Source organism: Pteropus medius, unplaced genomic scaffold, assembly GCF_902729225.1.
Source record: "Pteropus medius unplaced genomic scaffold, Ma_sr-lr_union100, whole genome shotgun sequence".
Lineage (NCBI taxonomy): Eukaryota > Metazoa > Chordata > Mammalia > Chiroptera > Pteropodidae > Pteropus > Pteropus medius.
In genome coordinates this window covers 368,248-389,725 of record NW_024350397.1, presented here as the reverse complement: position 1 = coordinate 389,725, position 21,478 = coordinate 368,248, and the positions used below count along the sequence as shown (strand labels likewise).

At 36.1% G+C, this 21,478-nt stretch overlaps 1 long non-coding RNA gene across 1 annotated transcript in view; it reads right to left on the bottom strand.

The window, feature by feature from the left end:
- Window positions 1–8,600: 8,600 nt before the first annotated feature.
- The window catches only part of LOC120584095 (uncharacterized), a 42,918-nt gene continuing 30,040 nt past the window's right edge, over window positions 8,601–21,478 (bottom strand). Inside the window, exons 3-5 of the long non-coding RNA XR_005647957.1 lie at window positions 16,872–17,007; window positions 14,011–14,123; window positions 8,601–8,943 (exon numbers count right to left, since the gene is read on the bottom strand). This is a non-coding gene — a long non-coding RNA (uncharacterized LOC120584095). The remainder of the gene's footprint in view (window positions 8,944–14,010; window positions 14,124–16,871; window positions 17,008–21,478) is intronic.

Here is a 21,478-nt window from a genome sequence, read left to right as displayed (position 1 = left end):
AAGGACTTCTTTGTTTTGGGTAATGTTCCAGCTCCCTTTCCCTGTAAAAATCATCTTCAGCTTCTTGGCTTAATAGAGGGAAGGCTGCAGGGTTTTAAAAACAACCAACTAACCAAACAAACAAACAAAAAAAAACCCGACTCTGGAAATACTAAGGAGGAAAAATACATCATATGGTATTTCAAAGTATTGCGCACTGTAATCAGCCAAACTAAACTGTTTCTCTTCCTCAAATATGCTGGACTGCCCTGCTTCCACATCTTGCTTGCGTTGTTCCCTTCACTCCAGGAATTCTATTTTAACTTCATACTTGCTTTGCTGTTGCCTGGCTTTTTACATTGGTTGATGAGCCGATTTCTCTCTTGATTCTAGATTAAAAAAAAAAAATTAGCAACGAAGCAATGAAAATGACTCCTTACCGATGTCATAACTGACCTGGTGTGCCACACAGTCTTGGGCAGCCGTCTTACACTTTCTAAATAAATGAAAATACACAACATGTATATGGCAGAAAGGGCCTCCGTGTAATAACCTGATGTCCACTCCTAGTGGCTGAAAGTTCTCTGTTTTGTGGGAGAGTGACCTTATCCACTACGATTTAAATAAAATTGGCTCGAACCTACATAGAATGAAAGAACTCAACACTCTTCCATGATGTGTAGGAATTCTTGAGGGGGACATGTTTTTCCAGGTTATCTCATGATTCTGGTCACTGCTTGCTTCCTCTAAATGTTCAATTCTCTTAAGTCTCACCACTTACAACGATTCCCCTTTCCTTCTTCCTTTCACCCCCTTGTGACATCAGATGTGTAACACAGACCCTTTCCTTTGATTTCTGAAAAACGCCACTCATCCTGGGCAAATATGAGTAGGAGACGTTGGGGTTAGGACAGGACTGAAGAAAGTGTTACCCTGTCATGCCAACCTCAGTTCTGTCTCCTAGGCATTCTCACGATCAAGAACCTCTCGCGAACATCACCTGCCTTGCTGGACTCTGTCCCCCTTACCACCTATTTTCCTTTCCTACAGCCACGCCCCATTCTCAGCACTTCTGCCAAGTCCCCATAATGCTATATCTTCACAGACCTAAATATTTCTGCTTCAATTCGTTTTCATTGCATCCCAAACCGTTCCAAACAAGTGTTTGTTTAGCAATTAGGATTGGACTCAGCTGGCCACCTTCATGCATCTGCTGTTGGCGGCAGGATGGCTGTGCTTCTGATAACTGGGCTTTCACAAATCTGGGGCCTCGGCTAGAACAAATGGGCTGACTTGATTAGGCTCCATGCAGTCACTCATTCTCCGATAGGCTAGCTAGCCTGGGCTTGTTCACATGAGGTTGAGCTGGGTTCAGTGAAAACAGGCAGAAGCTCTCCAGGCTTTCTTAGAAACAATGTTACACCATCTCTTCAGCTGCATTCTATCAATCCGAGCAAGTCAGCAGTCTCCACTTGGTGGAGTGAGGTACAAAGTTACACTGCAAAGAAGCGTGCCTATGTCAGGGTACCGGTGCAGTGGGGAATAATTACAGCCATTTTAACAAATAATTTACCACAGTTTCTTAATTCTCTTATACAGAGCTGTTTAATTCTCTTTGCCTCACTATGAACCGTGCCAGCACAACTCCTAAGGACTATCTTTCCACAGTCAAATAATCCTTAAGTTGTTTTTACTAAAAAGACATTTCTCTCCTCTCAGAAGAATTTTGCAGCCGCCTCTTAAACTTCTGGATTTTTCCTTTCTGAGAACACATGGAAGTAATGCTAGCGTGTGAGGGGGAAGGAGTTGTAAGAAATAAAAGTCATTATTTTGGCTCCTTGGATTATGGTGATAATTTAATTTTTAATTTTCAAAATGTGTTATTATAGTGACTTTAAGATAAGCAAACAATATAAAGACATATTTACATCTGTTTTATTTTATTTTATTTCACACAGAATTACATGAGGGCTGGCATCCTAATACTCCAATGTGGCGATCGGACAGGTTTCTAACTACCCTGATATTTGCATTTTGTAGAAAATGAGTCAATCACAAACCATGAAATAGATTTCAAGTACACTGGAGATAATTACTTGTTATAAAATGTATCATAAGGCAAAGATTATTTCTAATTCAATTTTCAATAATAGTAGAGTTAATAAAGAACTAAAAGAAAATTGAAACTTCTGTGAAAGTCATAAAAATATATATAACATTTCTTTCCTAAGGAAAAGGAAAGAAACTGATGAGGAAAAAATAATCAGTTCTGGGAAAGCAAATTTTAACAAGTATAGGGCCCTGGCAAGAAAAAAAAAAAAAAGACTTGATGGGAAGGAAGAAAAGAGTCCAGAAGAGCTGGATGCTCTTTAAACAAACAATTCTGGCAGGTGAACAAACTATATGGGAAGTGCAGGACAGGGAACGGCCAGCCAAATTGGCAAAGCAGAGCTATGCAAAGTTCTGAAAGGCAAATTAGGGAACTGAGAAAAGATGTCCAGCCAGATCACCAAGGATGAACAAAAAGAAGGGTCACAACTGTGTAGGGACCACATCAAAAGTGAGATAGATAATACAGCGCAGGGTGGACATAAAAGACATCAGGAAGCAGTTAATCAGCTGCATTTACAAAACCCAAGTTTTTTTTAAAAAAGATATTATTGACTATGTTACCATGTGGCCAAGTAATCAGTCGTGGACTTCATATAGGGCTCTGCAAGCCTGTTGCCTAGCCCCACGATCGGCATCAATTAAGATATACTTGATTGCAAATAGCAGAAACTCTAACTCAAATGGCTTTTTAAAATAAAGGGAATTTATTGCTTTGTGTAACTGCAAAGGTAGAATGGTCTTCAGGTCAAGTTTCATCAAGGTTTGAATTCTATTTTTCTGAAATTATCTCAGCTGTGCCGTCTTCCGAATGTTGGCTTTATTGTCAGATTGGTTCCCTCGGGGTTGCAGAATGGCTGCAGCAATTCCAAATCTCATCTCCTCACGCTACACCGTTCCGACGACTTTGTCTTCTGCCAGCCCCTAAGCAAACTGTCTAGGTCAGGCTGATTGAACTGACCCAGGTAGTGACGACATAGATTAATTTAGGCCTAGGCATATCCATCCCTGAAGAGCCAAGTAAGGGGACGGATTTATGCTGATGTCTCTGGGTCATGTGCAGACTGGAACATGGGGCTCCATCTCACCCAGTCCACATGGCTGGCACTCAATGGGGAACGTGGGCAGTGGAGGGAAGAAGCCAGAAAAGTGCTAGCTTGGGTTAGTTTGGGCTGTGGAAGAGGATCAGGAATAGATTTTCCTTTACTAATCTGCACCGATTTGGATGAATAAACAGACAAGTAATCAGACACGAGGCTATTATGTAGTAAACCACGGCAGGTTAGAGAATAATCTCAGGACTGAACCTTAGCCTGGATCGCTCCGCCTTCAGCCTTAAAGAAAAGCAAGTTCTATGTAACAGAAGGTGTGAAGAGATGCTGTGCGGCCATCTATCTTCTAAATTACTGTAATCCCTTGACCTGTGGGGCGTGAATCCCACCTCTTAAACTGGATCTCGAAAGAGTCAAACATTCTTGTGCTTACAGCTCGCTTTGTAAGAAAGCTGAACACATTTCAATGCAAATTCGGTCCTCCCGTTAATGTCTGAATAAATTCTCATTTAATTGGTGAGGATAAATGTGAGAGATACACTTTATGCTCTTAAATTAACAGTGATTTTTTTTCTCCTACGATTACGAGTCTTGAGGTCTTTGCAATTTCTAGAAAAACATTATTTCTTAGAGAAAATGTTTAGAGCCAGCCTCTAAACCTCAACTGCAAAACAAAAATAATTACACCAGTTTCATAGGGTGTCATGAGAATTAAAGGAGCTAAAGGCACAAGAGAGCCGCATACCTAATATAATATCATTAATATTATATAATAAATACATCTATATCATATATAATGATATACATCTGTATCATTCATTATAGATGTAATATACAATATCATTATAATATATAATAGTAATATCATTGTTACCCCATTTTACCTGTATTCACTCAGTCCCATTTTACAGAGAAGGAAGCTGAGGCATAGGTAATAAACAGAACTATTGGTTTTCTAAAGTATGAAACTGGCAGAACTTTTTTCTTGGTAAATAACTGAGCAAGATTCATACCTTAAAAATAACTTTGATTTACTAATCTCTTCTACTTTCCTTGAACTTTCTTCTGATTACTAACTACTGTGTTTAGTTAAAGACAGTACATGCATGAATGAGAGGCTATCTCTGTTATTCATTCATGGTCAAGCTACTCTACTGGGTTTTTATTTGTTAGGTACCTTCTATCTTCCAGACTCTTTCTTTTATTTTCAGTTTATAGATTACATAATCTTACATTTACGCTTAACTATCTAGCCTTATAATTAGACTTAAATACCTAGCACTTAGTAGGCATACATTAATATTTATTGAGGAAACGAATGAATGTAATGTAACATTATAAAGAAAGAAAAAGACTTACAGGAAAGATGGAAACCCTAATTCTAACACCATCTCTCAGGCCAATGAAAGAACTAAAAGAATATAAAAATGGGAGAAAACCTGAACTAGCTGTGGAAACTAGAAAAAGGTAGCATTTACATGTCAGAAATATTACAGAATTTCTGCAAAATATAATGGGAACAGGAATAGACCAAAGGAAGTCATGGAATGCCAGCTGTAAATAGAGTTTTACAAACTGCTTTTATCCTCTAGCAACATGTCTTAAAATATTTTCCCAGTGAATATCAATATTACCACTTCAATTGCTTATAAACATTACCTTATTGATATGTATAATGATTTATTTAATTCTTGCTAACATTTAATTGCATCAATTTTTGCTTTCACAAAACTGCCATTGAACATCAAGAATGTTTCTTATGTTTGAAGGCAACTGCTTGTAGAATGAAAAAAGATTATAATTTTCAAAAATTACAAGAAAAATCAAATAAAACCAATACATATACCAAAATATTACAGAGCCAAAAAAATCTCCGAGAAATTGAAAACAGCAAAATAAGATCAAAGAAGAGCAAATATATTATTAAATGAATAAAAATAGATGAATGTACCTCTTAAGAGGTTAAAACCCTGTGTTTGGGTCCAAAACAACTCAATTTTATTCAGTTTATATAAGGCACTAAAAGAAAAGTTTCACATAAAAATTAAAAGGATATTCAAAAAGAAATTCAGCAAATGATTGCTTGGAGGACCTGAGTTCTTTCCATCTCTCTGCTCTGTCATCCCCTGCGTTGGGTTTTAGGCTTGTAGTAAGATGATTGTAGCAATTCCAGGTGTCATAACAGAAACAGCAATATTCAGGTGGCTCTTGCTCAGAAGAAAACTATCCCAGAGGCTCACCACGTACCAGCACACTTCGTTGTAGCTAGCACTGGCTCTCATGCCCAATGACCAATCAACTAAAAATCAGAATGGACTCGCCCTTAAACCAAACCTTCACCTGTGTAAGAGGAAGCTGGCTACCTGAACAAAACTGAGTTTTTATTGGAAAGAAGAGGGATAAATGGATCGTGGTTGGACAGTGATGATTACAATACCAGATAAATATTGAACAAAGGAAAGTTGAAATATACTAAACAGACTTAAGGGCAAAAAAGCATTATTAAGGATTTACTTAATGATAAATTCATCTGGGAAACAATTATTCTGATTCCGTATCCACCTAAAACATAGCCTCAAAATTCATGCATCAAAAAAGTAAGCAGAAATCTAAGGGAGAAATTAACAATCTACAATGATAGATCATGGTGAAAAAATTTTAGCACCTTTCTCAAAGACAGATTGAGCAAATCGAATTTTAGTAAGAGTTAAGAAAATTATTAAACTTGACATAATATATATATGTGTATATAATGTATACATATACACTCTATATGTATGTAGTCCTAGAAATAAATAAATACATATTAATTTCAAGCACACATTGAATATCTTCACAAATTGATCTTATACTTGACCACAAACACAGCTCAACAAAAAACAATGCAATAAAATTGCAGATGCTATCAATAGCTAAACATAGTCAGGAAACTGATAAATTCAGAAATTTTAAAACCTATAACTAAATAATTCATGAGTAAAAAAATCATATTGAAAATTATCATATAGAACTGACTGACAAGGTAAACCTGACTGACATATTAAAAACACAGGATTATTTGCAGGGAAAATTCTTTCTGAGCAAACTGGAGCTAATCTTTCTTCTACAGCATATTTCATCCAAAATGTTGACACTGATAGACAAATTTAAGAAAATATTTTACTTCTTTCATGTACATTGGGAAGACTGCCCTTGGTTCTTTTTTTCCCTGGATGTTTTCATGAAGCCTCAGCTAGAATCCATATGCTGTTTATTTTCTCTTTATTAAGCATTTTTTTGTGGGAATTCCATAGAAACAGTCAGTCCAGTAATGGTCAGCCTTTCTGCACTGCTACCCCACCTGGGAATGCTTTTCTTATCCTATCAGGTGGCTATCAGAAAAGTGTCCAGCTCCCCTCTTGGCCACTCCACAAAGAAATTTAAATGCCCAGGTATTGGCAACCCGACCATCTCCTCATCGACTGCTGCTACCTTCATAACCGCACATCGGCGACTGCCTCTTCCTTGAACATCCTCATATGTAAATTTAAAAACCTACAGAAAAGAGAGACATTAGATCAAAGCCATGCAACATATCCTTCTAACTGTAACTCAATTGAATTGCATGATCAACCTCATACAAAGAAGGAGGAAGAAAGAAATGAGCATTACAATGTCTGCCCTGTAATAGAGAGGGTCTGCAGGGTCTTTCTCTTTACTTTTTGTCTAATGGGGATGCTAATGAGCCCAAATAAAAAAAATGGATAGAATGATTTCAGTTTCTAGGGTATATTATAAAAATATTGCATTATTATTTTATTGAAAATGGATTTCTTCTCATGGGTACTTAAAAATGCACAAATATTTTTACAGATCATCTGTTATGGTAAAGAGTGGTTTTGCACATGGTTGCATTAAGGAAAACCCATTTTAGTTTCCTTTGACTTCATTCTAAGATCACAAATGTTGGCACTCTTAACAGAACAAAGGATAGACTTCCTTAAGCATGTTTCATGATAATAGCTTTCATTTTATTTTGGTTGGCTAGATGTATATTGCCTCTCCAAGACCTCAATTATATAACCTGGGATTTCCACAATGTTTTTGACAGAAAAATAGAACAAAAATAAGTTATGCAGACCAAATTTGAAACACATGATATGGAATCGAAAGGACTTAGTGATGAAAACGTTGTCTGAGTTAGTGGTAATCAAATCTTGAAATAGATTTCTTCTTAAACAAGCAAACAGCTCAAAGTATTTGGCTGTGCATCACTATTTTTTCAGGCTTGAAAAGATTATATTGCTCCGTCTCTCAACTATAGTATATTTACAGCTGGACTTTGAAACTAATGCAGTAAACATCAAACTCTTAGTCTAGTCCTGAGTTATCCTCTCCATTAAGCAGCCTCTGCAAGCGAGGCTTTGGACACTCTCAGTAAAATAACAGGTTTCGAAAACCATGGACTGTTGCAACAGATGTTGTGCTTTTGTCATTTCAAAAGATTAAGTTGCCTTAATCTTCTAATGCAGTAGAGCCAGGTTATAGTCAACTCTTATTTAGTATCTTTCATTCAATACCTTACGAGCTCTTAATCTATTTTGAGGTCAGAGATGCTTATGTGCATCTGATGAAAGCTATGGAACTGTATCTTCAAATTTTTGACTCTCATTTCATTGGACTTGTGAACTCATAAATTCACTCATGGACTCCAGTTAAGAATCTCGATCCTAAGGAATCTGAGAATGTAAAAATCTAGAGAAAAGAAGTAATTTATTTTTTTTTAACTTTTGAAATACAAGTTAGATCAGGTTCCATGTCCAGGCAGTTTTATTTTTTCCTCTTCATTCTACTAGATAAGAAAATTCTAACTCATAATTATGGGTCATCAGAACTGGCAGAAAGTCTTTTACGGCTTTGACAAATGGTTCTAGATAACTGGATTTAAATTATGGAGAAATTTTCAACTGAAGACTACTTTCAGTGTTCTGTCAAAGAGTAAATCAATGAACATACCACACTCAAAAGCTAGACTTGTTGTATACTTTGAGTTTGGATTTTGGTGCAAATGATTTCCATTCTTTGGTTGTATTATATTCTGGAAAGCATTCCTACTTCTGTGACAGCATATATATGTGGTTTTATAATGCGCCCAATATGATGTCATTATTTTTTCCCTCTGTAGATGGAGGAAAATTGAATATTTGCTGTTTGAAAAGAGTCATACGCACAGTGATAGAGCTGTTTGTACTAATTTGGTTTTCTCAAGATATTCTCTTTTTTTCCCTCTTCAACATTAAAAAATCAAGTTATTTTTGGTGCCGAAGTGCTAGAAACAGGCTATTAATCAAACCTAGTAGACTATAATACATGGTACTTTAGCGAATTGCTTGAAATCATAAAAAGAGTCTTTACTGGCATTCTTTAAAAGAAATTGAAATGTATAATATAACATTTCTTATTAAAGTTGAGGCCCTCCCTCTCATTTGTTCACTGAACACGCTGATTACAACTTACGACCAATGGTATAATTTGATTATATTCCCATTTTCACTATTACCCCAATATTTAATCAACAATAGGAAGCATATTAATGGCCACTATATCAGTTAGGACATAGACATCACTGCAGGTCCAATGAAAATACATAGTCCAAAACAAGAAAAAAGCTTATTTTTCTCTACACACAAATATCCACGCTGGTACCAAGGGTCTGTTCCATAAAATCAGAGATGTGTATGCTCCTCTCTCTTGGCATAGTGCTGTTCTGGATTGTTGCCCTTGTCTGAATAATCCAAGAAAGCCTACCAGATCCATAATTAGCCTGTGGCAAAGAAGAAAAGGGAAGGAAGGGTATAAACCTCAGAAGTTGTACATATCACTGTGCACATATCCCATCCTATAGTCATATGGCCACACCTGGCTGCTAGAGAGGCTGGACAATGACACCTTTATTCCGGGTGGCCATTTGCCCAGCTAAAATAGTCTAATACCATTCAAATAAGGGAACATAGACTTCGAGTACAATTAAGATTCTTTGCCAGAGTCACCAGCTATTCCCTGTGAATCAAGCATTATAGATTTGACTTTCGGTTATAATCTTTTATTCTCAAGCAACACCTGTCTTGCACACAGACTTATACTCAATTAAGTGCTTTCTAATTCAACTTTTTTCCTGGTCTTCAGCATGGATCACAATCATTAACTAAACAAACAAAAACATTCTTCGTCCCTAATATGGGTTTTTGGTGATAAACAGAATTTTTAAAAACCATTGAGCACTTTCTCTTAAAACTTTCACAACATATGGTTTTGAATAGATTAATATGAAGCATATAAATAATTTAATTTGATAGTAAAGCAAAATATCTAAAGGCACAACTTACGCAATTAGAGAGTTTTCTTTAGGTCCAATTTGAATTGGGAACTTGTTGGTTCTGATAGCAGGGACTTTCCAAGGGGTGATGCTGGCTTCCAGCACCAGTTATCTACAGTCCACATTTGGGGAACAGACTTAGGGGTATGTATAAATTAGAGGGGTTTTTTTATTGCAAACAATAGAAATCGACTCTGAAAAACAATAGAAATTAAGCCAGGGGAAAAGGAAGGAATGCATCACCATGTTACAGGGGTTGCTCATAGGAAAAAAGAGAAAGCAAAAGGACCAGGTCTCATGAATGACAGAAACCAAAGCAGGGCAGGCAGCCCTGGGGAGCTGTCGGAAAAACCCTCAGGACACCTCTGCCACAGTGAAACAGCCCTTACGGTCTTATGTCCTCGGTCATTGTTCTCTGGATTCTAACTCTTGGGAGAAGACTCTGAAGCTTAGTGTCATGGGCTGATTGTGTGTGTCACTCACCTCCATCCCCTCCTCCCCCCAAAATCTCCTATGTTGAAGTCTTAACCCCCAGTACCTCAGAATGTGACTATATTTAGAGAGTCTTTAAAGAGGTTATTAAATTAAAATGAGGACATTAGAGTGGACCGTAATCCAATATGACTGGTGTCTTTATAAGAAGAGGAAGTTTAGACACAGACACCTATAAAGGAGAGTGTCATGTGAGCATGAAGGTAGCCATCTACAAGCCAAAAAAGCCTCAGAAGAAGCCCATCCTCCTGATATCTTGATCTTGGACTTCTAGGCTCCTGGAAAAAAAATTTCTATTGTGTACCCAGACTGTGGTGCCTTTTTTTATGGCAGCCCTACCAGACATAACATTTGGCTTATCTTTTCTTTAAGACTGCGTGCAGTGAAACAGAGGCAGCCTGCCCAAAGAAGGGGGAAAGAACCAGGAGAAAAAGTTCAAAATAGAAAACATGATACATATCTCCAAATACTTGAGGGCTCTTCATATGGAAGAGATATTAAATTTATTCCATGTTAAGAGAAAATTAGTGTCACTGGAAGATCTGAGAAAACATATAATGACAAATATAATAAAGAGCTGCCTAATATAACAGAATACAATCAACTGTAATATAATAATATAATATAATAATAATTAAAACAAATATTATCAGTATTATAGGTAACATTTATTGAGTACTACTGTGGGCCAAGAACCGTGGAAGCTATTTTCCTGCATTATATTATTTAATACACTCAAAAACCTCATGAGCAAGTGACTTTTATAATCCTTATTTTTAAAATGATGAAATTGAAATTAGCAAATGATAAAAGCATATGTTGAACCCAGGCCTATCTGAGTTTGGAGCTAGAATTCCAATCCTAGCAAGCAATACTAACTTTAAAAGTATTCAAACAGCAGCTCAACTTATTGTGGAGGCAGAATTCATAACTGCAGTTTTCCAAACCCATAATCTTTGCTCAAGCTTTTGATTTCAAGAGGCGATGTACTTTTCTTTGTTTTAGCCCTGGTCGGTACATTCTTAGGGGAGGCAGAGACTGGCAGGCTTCAAGAGCTGCAGTTACAAAGAAGCTTTAGAAGGTTAAGAGATTGTTGAAGTATGTGCTGGACTGTATAAGGCAGGTAAAAATTGCTAGATCAAAACAAATGCTTGGAGTGTTCCCAAGATATTTAACTACTACCTATGTTGAAGAAAAGTCCCCTCAGTCAGAGTTTATATGTTTCATGTCTTATAACTACTCTGCACCTTGTAACCATAGATATGACTCAGTGCTAAATTTTTTATAAGAAGTCTACTTTTTGAGGTCAGGCTAAAATGTTTAGGGCTGTCTCCTCTATAATGGATCATCCTATTTAGTGTAGCATCTGCCGGCCTAGGCTGTGCATTAGAAAACGTGGAAGAGCTGTTAAACAATATATAAGCCTGAGCCTCATTCCCAGAAATGATAATTCAGTTGGTCTGGGATGCGGATATTTTTAGAACTTGCCCCCAGTGCTTCTAATATGCATCCAGGGTCAAGAACCACTGTCTAAGAACTCTATGTTCTAACTGTGCTTCAAACCAATAAAATTCTTTTTCTATAAGAAACCTACCTGAATTTTTTCTAAGTTAGAAAAGCATCAAACTGTCTCTGGATTTTATTCTTTCTAATAGAAAGGCTCATGGTATGAATAAATCCATCCTGTCAAACAACAAAGATATGAAACTTTTTCTTATTCACTATCAATGATGCAGGAAATTACTGATGTAGTTGCAAAATTTGACCAAATGATGTCTATACTTTTTTATTCTAGATTATTACATTTTCATATTCTGTTTAGTTAAAAAAATTTTATGAACATGAAAGAAAGTCGCTTAGAAATGGGACTTAGTTAATGTATGCTTATCTGTTGTGACGATAACACTGCATAACAAATAGCCACAAACCCTCACTGCCAGAGAATGTTGTGTTCGTAGACCATGCATATGAGGTGACTTGAGGATTGGCTTAGTGATTCTGCTGTTCTTGGCGGAACTAGTTCATACAACTGGGGATGAGCTGGCCATTGTCTGATCCAGGTGACTAGATGTGACTGAGGTGACCAGGCTCTGTTCACATTTCTCACAACCTCCAGCAGGCTGACCCAAAGATAATCTATGGCGATGGCAGAGGTGTCAGAGAGCAAGCCACAGACACCCTTTTCAAGACATTGCTTGTGTCAGGTCAGCTAACATCTTATTAGCCAAAGCGAGTCATCTGTCTGGCTGAGCCCAATATTAAGGGATGATGGGCAGTTACTCCACCCACTTGCAAAAGGCGTGAAAACAGGGAGGTAAGGAGAATTGAAGCCATCACTGTAATTCTACCACTGTTGGAAAAACAAATCCAATAATGTCAAGCTATGAATTGGAGTATAGAAACTAAAGAAAGATAATGATATGGTAAAAGAAAATATTGTAAAGATAATTTTTAAGCAGAAATGGGAGGCTAATGGTATACTTTTGTCAGCTTCCAATCTGCTAAATACCAGAGAATGTGGAGGAAGAAATTAGCTCCTACTTTCTACTACCTTTTTTCTATTTAATACATGACTGTTAAACTCTATGGAATATGGATAAATTATAATGTATTCGAGGGAACTTGAAGGAAAAACATGTCACTGTGAGTACATTTCAAACTATGTAGTTAAACTATCATAATACATCAATGAAGTCACCAAAATTATCAGGGAATAAATATGTGTTTGAGTCAACTACTACGAATACACCAATTAGGTACAAGCTATTTTCGTAAATCTCTTAATCATTTAAAAATCAACTTTAAGATGCTATTCTATCAAATTTCATATTATTTGTTTACCTGACTTTAAGCAATAAAACAGATGTTTGGCAGAACATTATTAAAATATGGATCCTGGCATCTGTTTAATAACTCTATACTGCAGTTTCCTTGGTCTTCTCAATTTCAGTTAGGTAATCCTTTAAATGATTTTATTTATATACAAATCCTAATAAAAGTGGTTCTTAAACCTTTTATCATCTTAAAATTTGGCCTAGCTCTTGGGATGAATAACCAGACATAGTTTTTTAAACTTTAAAAAATGATTTGAACTGACTGAATGATATTTAGTGAAACTATCACATTATTTTGAAGGTTTGGAACACAGAAGATGAGCTTCTATGTAAATGCTAATATTGCTTAATCTTTGGATCAGATTAATTAAAGAAACAAAGGAAAGACTTATTACTAACTACCTCCACATAAGACACAGAAAAATCAGAAAAATAGAAATCTGGCAGAATTTTAAAATCTGGCATAGCTAAGATAATAAGAAATTACAAAGTACGCATGGTTTTTTAATGTTTAGCTATCATTTTTTCCACATTAAGGAGTACTTTTCCATAAATGTGTTATATATGTGGTATTGGAACATCAGTGCCATATTTTTTAGACAAGAAGATTTTTGTACTTGAAGGAAACTTGAGGTCACCTGATTTAGCCCCTCAATTTATACAACTGGAAAGTAATCCTCAAATAAGTTGAAGTGATTTGCCAAAAATCATGCAGCAATTTAACCATCATCTTAATATCTAATATTTATGTAGTTTACAAAGCATTTTATAGTCACTATGTCTAATAATTAAAATTACAGACATAGTGTAATTTTAATAACACCCTCGTGAAAGTATGCAGCACAATTCTCATCATCTTTATTGTTTAGATGAGTAAACCAAGGCACAGAGACATTACATAGTTTATCCAATGTCACAGAACTATAAAAGGACACACAGTTCCACTATACCACTCTGCCTACTTACAGCATCAAAGTAGCCCAGTTGGAAATGCAAATGAAAACCACAGTGAGATGCTGCTACACGCCCATTAGAATTAGAATGTCTACACTCAAAAAGAGTGACCATATCAAATGTTGGTGATGCAATGAAAGAAACTGAACTTTCATCTCCTGCTGGTAGGATATGACATCATGGCCACTTTAGATAATAGTTCGACAGTTTTTTTAGAAGTTAAGCATTTACTTACCACATTACTCAGCCTCTCCACTCTTAGGTATTTATCCAAGAGAAGAGAAAGCCTATGTCCATACAAAGGCTTGCACACCAACGTTGATAACAACTTTTTGTAATAGCCCTAACCTGGAAATGCAACAATATCAATGACTCTCAAAATAGTTATGCTGATTGAAAGAAGCCAGACCAAAAAAAGAGTACATAATTGATTATTTCATTTATTTAAAACTCTACAAAATTCAAACTAATCTTTAGTGACAAAAAGCAGATGAGGTAGTGGGAGGGTGAGAAGGATCTGGAAACAACAGAAAGGGCCAAGAGAAAACTCGGGGGTGATGAAATGTTCGTTCTCTTGATTGTGGTGATGGTTTCATGGGTATATGTATATCAAAATGTATTAAATGATGCACTTTAAAATATGTAGTATACTATATATTTCAATAAGTATGTCTACCTTGCTAAAGTGTTAAAAACAAAAAAGTGGCCCAGCTAAAGTTAAGATTCTAAAAAATCTATTTAATTATACCTAAACTGGCTAGATCATACTAATCCAAAAAGTGCCTTTCTACTTTTTTGATTGAAATAAACCATAGTAATCAAAAACTTCACAATAACAATAGTATTGTCACACCTTTACAGCTTTTAAGGCAATTGCAATTATTTTTATGTTCTTTCTAACCCATAGTACTACAAATTCTAACAATAAGAAGTTAGTGGTGTGTTTTGTTGATTTGTTTTGTTTTAGTAAAAGTAAAGATTCAATCAGAGAGGCACACTTAACCCATGCTGGTGGGAGCACAAATTAGAACAACTTTTTTGGGTACATAATTTGGCAGAGCTGTTTCAAGGACCTTAAAAATCGTCCTATTCTTTTGTCAGGTAATTACACATCTGGCAGTTTAACTTAAGAAAATGATCTCAAAACAAAAAGATTTGTACAAAAATTACTCCTCCAAGCATTATTTATAATAGCCAGAAATGGAAACAAATTTAATGTCCAAAAACAGGGGAATTCTTAAGTAAATCATGTTACAGTCACTCAGTGGACTGTTCTAGGCAAGTAAATAAATAATTCGTAATGGTATTTGGGGAATCACCTGAAGACTTTCCTGGAAAAAGTGAATCGAAATCATAAAATACCCTTCCCTTAAAATTAATGAAATGAGAAAAAGTAGGTAAAAACAGAAGAAAAAACCCAGCAGTCAGAGAAAAGGCCAACTTCTTGTAATAATACTTGAAAAGTGGCAGTCAGGGCAAGAGAGAGACCAATTATGTCATTTGGATGAGCTCCTAACTCTCCATTCCTGAGCAGTGAGGGAAATGAGAGGGAGAAAGAAGGTGAGTGTATAAACTCCTAAACATTCTTGTGAATCCTATTCAGTTTGGGGAAGACTTATTTGAGACAGAGGGAAGCTGGTATGGAAAAAGAAAAGAAGCAGACTCTTGTGGAAGCAAAAGCCCTTGTAGCCATGTCTGTATCTCACTAGTGACAAAGAAAAGTGTCATGGCTCACCATTCTTGTTTTCCTTGACTAGAAGAAGACGTGAAGGGCACTGCAGAGCAGTCAGTAGTAAAGCACAAACAGTTCAGCAATAAACAAGAATGTACTGCAACAGAAAGCAAAGGAAAAGAAGACAAGTCCATTTGCAAGAGTTGGAGGATGGGGTGTAGCAATATGGGGAGTTTCCGTCATTCCTTGCCCTCCCACGCCCCGATCTAAGAATGTCTAGACCAAAACCCTTGGGTTTTCCTCTCTTGAAACCCTTGAGACACAGCAGCATTATTCACACTAGTCAAAAAGTAGAAACAACCCAAATGTCCATTAACTAAATGATGAATAAACAAAATGTGGGCTATCCATACAACGGAATATTATTTGAAAATAAAAAGAGATGAAGTACCGATACATGCTGAAACTTGGATAATGAAAATGTGTTATATACATACAATAGAACATTATTCAGCCTTAAAAGGAAAAAAGAAGGAAATCCTGTAATATGTGACATGGATGGACCTTGAGGACATGACGCTAAGTGAAACAAGCCAGTCACAAAAGGACAAACACTGTATGATTCTACTGCTTCTGCGAGGTATCTAATGTAGTCAAACTCATAGAAGCAAAGAATAGATTGGTGGGTGCCAGGGCCTGCGGTGAGGGGCAGGGGGAGGGGGCAGGGATGGGAAAATGGGGAGTTACTAATCAACCTGTGTAAAATGAATAAATCTTAGAGATCTACTGTACAACATTGTGCCTATAGACAAAAATACTGCTTTATAGACTTAAAATTTTGTTAAGAATGTAGATCACATGTTAAGTGTCCTTACCACAATTTAAAAAATAAATAAATAAATAACCATGGCTGAAGCCTGAACGCATCATGCTAAATGAAAGACGCCAATCACAAATGGTCATACACTGGATGATTTATTTATATTAAATGTCCTGAATAAGCAAATCCATAGCAAGTAGATTAGTGATTCCCAGGAAACTAGGAAAGGGGCAGGGAGGACTGTGGGTAGGGACTGCTAACAGGTGGAGGGTTTCTTTGGGGGAGTAATGAAAATGTCCTAAAATTAGATAGTGGTGATGATAACACAACTCTGTGAATATACTAAAAATACACTGAATTGTACTTAAAAGGATGAATTTTAGGGTTTGTGAATTATGCCTTAATAAAGCTAAGATTTAAAAAAAGAAGTCAGAGAAGAGTGTGAACAGCAGCTGGGGAGAGCTGGGGGAAGTGAAGGAAATGACTCTTAGCTGAAGTGCTAGATCCTGAGCCGGAGGAAGGATCTGAAGCGGAATTAACCCCATTAAATTATAGAAGAAAGATCAGGACTCGTTCACTAAAAAATGACTGACTAGGTACTCACCGAGCTTTCCCTCTTGATTGAGAACCTCAGGCTTCCTCCAAAACAGCCAGAACATTAATACCCACTGAGCTTTCAGATAAATGAGAAGGGAGACTCACTAACGGTCAGATGAGGGAGAAAATCTCGGCAGAGCTGCCTGCAGTAAAGAAATAACACAGTCACTATATATAAATACACTACGGCAAAGAAAATCAGAGAAAGATCATAAAAAAGATAAAAGGTGAGCAATCCTTGCTCATAGAAAACGCAACTCAAAGACTAAAAGAAAATCCCATACGAAATAGAAAACGACATGTTATAAAAAAAACATGAAAGAACATAATCAGATTTTTAAAAAGGTTTTTAGAACCACGGAAATTGTGTTTTAAAAAATGGCACCACCACTGCAAAAAAGTAAAAACACTAAAATAAACTTTTGGTATAATGCTAAATAAAAAAGATACATTCACACACACACACACACACACACATTACACACATACACATCAGGATTATAAATATTTATTTAATAGGAATACAGAAAATTCCCAAGCCTGATAGAAGTAACTGTTTAAGTGATTGGGTAATAGATCTTCTTTCCTTCTTATGTTTTTGTATTTTCTAAGTTTTCTATAATATGCATGTATTATTTTTAAAATGTATCTCTTAAAAGGTAATGGTTTTTAAATGGCACAGTTGTAAGTGAGCTTGTGCATGGGTCAGGTTCTGTGTGGACAGCGTGTGGCAGCAACGGACTTTCTATCTGAATAGCAGACTGACTAAAACAAGGTTTCTTACCCTTCCTCCCAAAATTTCATTGCAATTTCAAAGGAGGTAAATAGTAAAAGGAATAAATCCATAACAGTGCTAGAAACCAAGGACAAGTATCATTAATAAACCAGATATTATGAAGAACTTCTGTAGGACACAAAGCAAAAGGATTGATCATGAAAAAACCAGAGCCAAGTGCCCATAGCTCCGAGCACATCTAGGAGAAGATGGCCAGAGAAGCAAGTTACCATCTTCCCCTCAAGAACCCTCTCAGCGACCTTGGTGGGAGTCAGTAAACCCGTGGAGCCAAGTGAGCCATGCTCTCTCAGAGGAATACCTACTTAAAACTTTGCAGAAATATTAGTCTAGTAGCCCACAGAAACAGGCAGTTTCACCAGAATAAAGCCTGAAGAAACATTCTCTAGATAAAGCAAAGGGACTATATGGTATCTTTGTGGAGTCAGAGGTTAAATATGGTTAAGGGGGGGAGCGGGGGGAGCAATAGAATAAAACTCCAAACACTTAAGACAGACAAATTTTCAGATTAAAAGATATCCCCAAGCCAAAAGTCTGAGCAAGGATAGCAAAGAAAGCAAAAGAGACAACTATATATAGCCTGTTTTTCAAAGAACAGAAAAAGAGAAAAAGCTACCTCAATTATTTCATTAGGCTAATTAATATATCCTTGATACCAGAACTAGACAAAAACAATAGAAACGTAAAGAAGAAACCAATCTCACCTTTGAATATAGACGCAAAATCAAGTCAGAAATATACAAAAAGTAATAATATTTAAAAATTGTATCCTATTAATAAGGTGTTTGAATATTAAAAATAACTAACAATGTATTCTAATGCATTAAAAGATTACAGTAGAAAAAACATACTTATTTCTGTAATTGAAAAAAGTTTGATAAAATTCAAATGTGCACAATTTAAAAAAAAAAAATAAACCTAGCAAACTAGGACCAGAAGGCAGAAAAAATAATTAGTTGTCTCCTCACAAGCCACCTTTACTTCTTCCCTCCAAAAAGAACTGGCACTTTTATTCACTCTCCTCTCATGGCCATGGCAATTGTGGTTTTCAAATATGTCCACAAAGTCTTTGACACTCCTCTCCTCAAGAGGTAGAGTCTAATGATGAATAAAATAAAGTGTAAACAGCAGTGTGTGAATTGGGCAATTAGGTAATAAAAGGCAATACAGCTTCTTCCTTGCTCTCTTTTATAGTGCTTGCCCTAGGGGAAGTTAGCTGCCATGTCATGAGCAGCCCTGTGGGGAGGTTCACATGACAAAAAACTGAGGTCGCCAGCCAGCGGTCATACGAGCGAGCCATCCTGGAAGCAGATCCTTCAGCCTTGGTCAAGCCTTCAGATTGCTGTCATTTTATCTGACAAATGTACTGCAACCTCATTAAAGACCCTCAATCGCAACCACACAGCTAAGCATTCTCAGATTCCACTGTCACGAACTGTGTGAGATAATAAATGTATAATAAATAAGTGTAAGCTGCTAAATATGAGGAGTAATTTGTTAGGCAGCAATAATTAATACAACCAGTCTTCCGGGAAGGCTGGACTTCTCCCCAGCCTTAAGGGTAAGTGTTCACTGAAGCAAGGAGATCACGGTGATCTCATTGTTCAGGACTCGGTCCTGGACAGTTAGACATTAAGTATGCTTCATGGGATCAAAAACGCTTCTACACTTTGCAAAAGTCACAAATATTCCCATTTCTGCCTCAAAAAGTTGTCTGAATGAGACACCTGGAACTGTGGCAGCAATTTCAAGATCATGAGAAAAGAAAGAAAGACCTCAACAGGAGCACAATGTGCTGAGAACTGGAGAGTGAAAAGATAAAGGAACCTTGATGGAGTGGTAAGATTACCAAGACCTGGGATTCCTTGCAACTCTGATGTTCTTAAGAGGGGATAACAAATGCCTTGAATGTTTAACCCCTTTTAATTACACTTTCTGTTTAATTGTAGGTGAGTGTACCCTGATGGATTCAAAAGAAAATTCTTGTATTAGTTAGCTCGGGCTGCCATACCAAAATACTATAGACTGAGTGACTTCACAATATATCACAGCTCTGAAGGATGAAAGTCTAAGATCACAGAGCCAGCCTGTGCTGGTTCCGGTGAGGACCCTCCTCCCAGTTTAGAGACAGCCACCTTCTACCATTGTCTCCACATGGCACACAAGAGAGAGAGCTTTCTCTTCCTCTTCTTATGAGGACACTAATCTCATTATGGGAGCCCCACCCTTATGACCTCATCTAAATATAATTATCTCCCAAACGTCCCACCTCCAAATACTATCATATTGGGGGTTAGGGCCTCAACATATGAATTGGGGATTGGGAGGGAGGGGTTGGCAAAACTTTCAGTACATAACAACACTTTTAATCTGATAAAAGATATCTATCAAAAACCCACAATAAAGATCATATTTACTCATAAAACTATAGGAACAGTCTCACTAAAGATATGATCAAGACAAGGATGCCTGACACTACTACTTCCATTCAGCATTCAAATGAAAGTCCTAGCAAATAAAATGAGAAAAGAAAAAAACTGAGTAAGAACTGGAAAAGAAGTGTTTAAAATTCCCTTCTTTTGGTTAATGCTATGATTATTTATATAAAAATCCAAAGGAATTTTGGAACAATTTTTATCTATTTTTGATGTTACTGTAAACTAGTAGCGTTTTGTATGATAATTAGATAGCATCTACTAAAATTTTAAAGGTACAACTTCTAATTAAGTATACCAAGTTCGGGAATCTTATAGAAAAATTTCAAAGTGAGTAAAAATGTGTGTGTGTGTGCGTGTGTGTGTGTGTGTGTGTGTATATATATATGTTGTTTATCATAATATTATTGGTAATATAAATTTAATTGGAAATAACCTAAATGCCCAGTTGATCGAGGAATGGTTAAGTAAATTCTAGTAAATATAATATTATATAATTGTTTAGAAGAATGAAGTAATTTTATATGTTGACATAGAAAAACTATCAATAAAAGTAGGGAGAGATAAAAACTCGTTAAAAATCCATTTGCACATAGGTGTATGTGTAACATCTAGAAGAATATACGTCAAAGTGTTAAACTATTATGTACATATTTTGTATGTACCTCTGAATAATTTGAAATTTTTCAATGAGAAAATTTTATTTTTTATAAAAATAACTTTGTTAAAATACTTGGTAAACAATAATTTTCCTGGAATTTCTCAGGTATGTGGTCTCTCTGACTCATGTATGTGGGGTTCTCATATGTACATACATAATTAAACCGATTTTTTCTTGTTAAAAAAATAATTTTCCTGATTTTAAAAGAATTTTAAAATAAAAATAATCTAATATACCTACCCAAAATGAATTACTAAAGATAGGCTACATACAGTGTCCTATGTAAGAATAATTATATCAAATTTGAGTGTTAATTTCAGATTTGGATATCGGGAATACATCATATTTTGTCAGGTATCCAAACAGGTATTATAATCGCTTCACATCTAACTTCAGATCAGAGAAAACAAAAAGTCTAATCTGATAAAAAAAAAAATTAGACATGTTACTTGAAGCTTTTAAGAGTATTTTGATATTTTATTTAATTAATGAATGTAATTATTTTTAAAATTTGCAAAAAGGTGTTTATACTCATTCTGCTCATGTCGAATTGTTTCAAACATCTTAGAAGCTCAATATTATTTTTAAAGAACGTTTATTGCAAACACTACACTGCAAATAAGATTGATATCCTCCGTCCTTCCAAAATTGCAATTCTCCTTTTCTGTCTCTACCCCCACGGCACAAAGCATCGGATGGTTCAGCACTCCAAGGAGAGGAGGTGG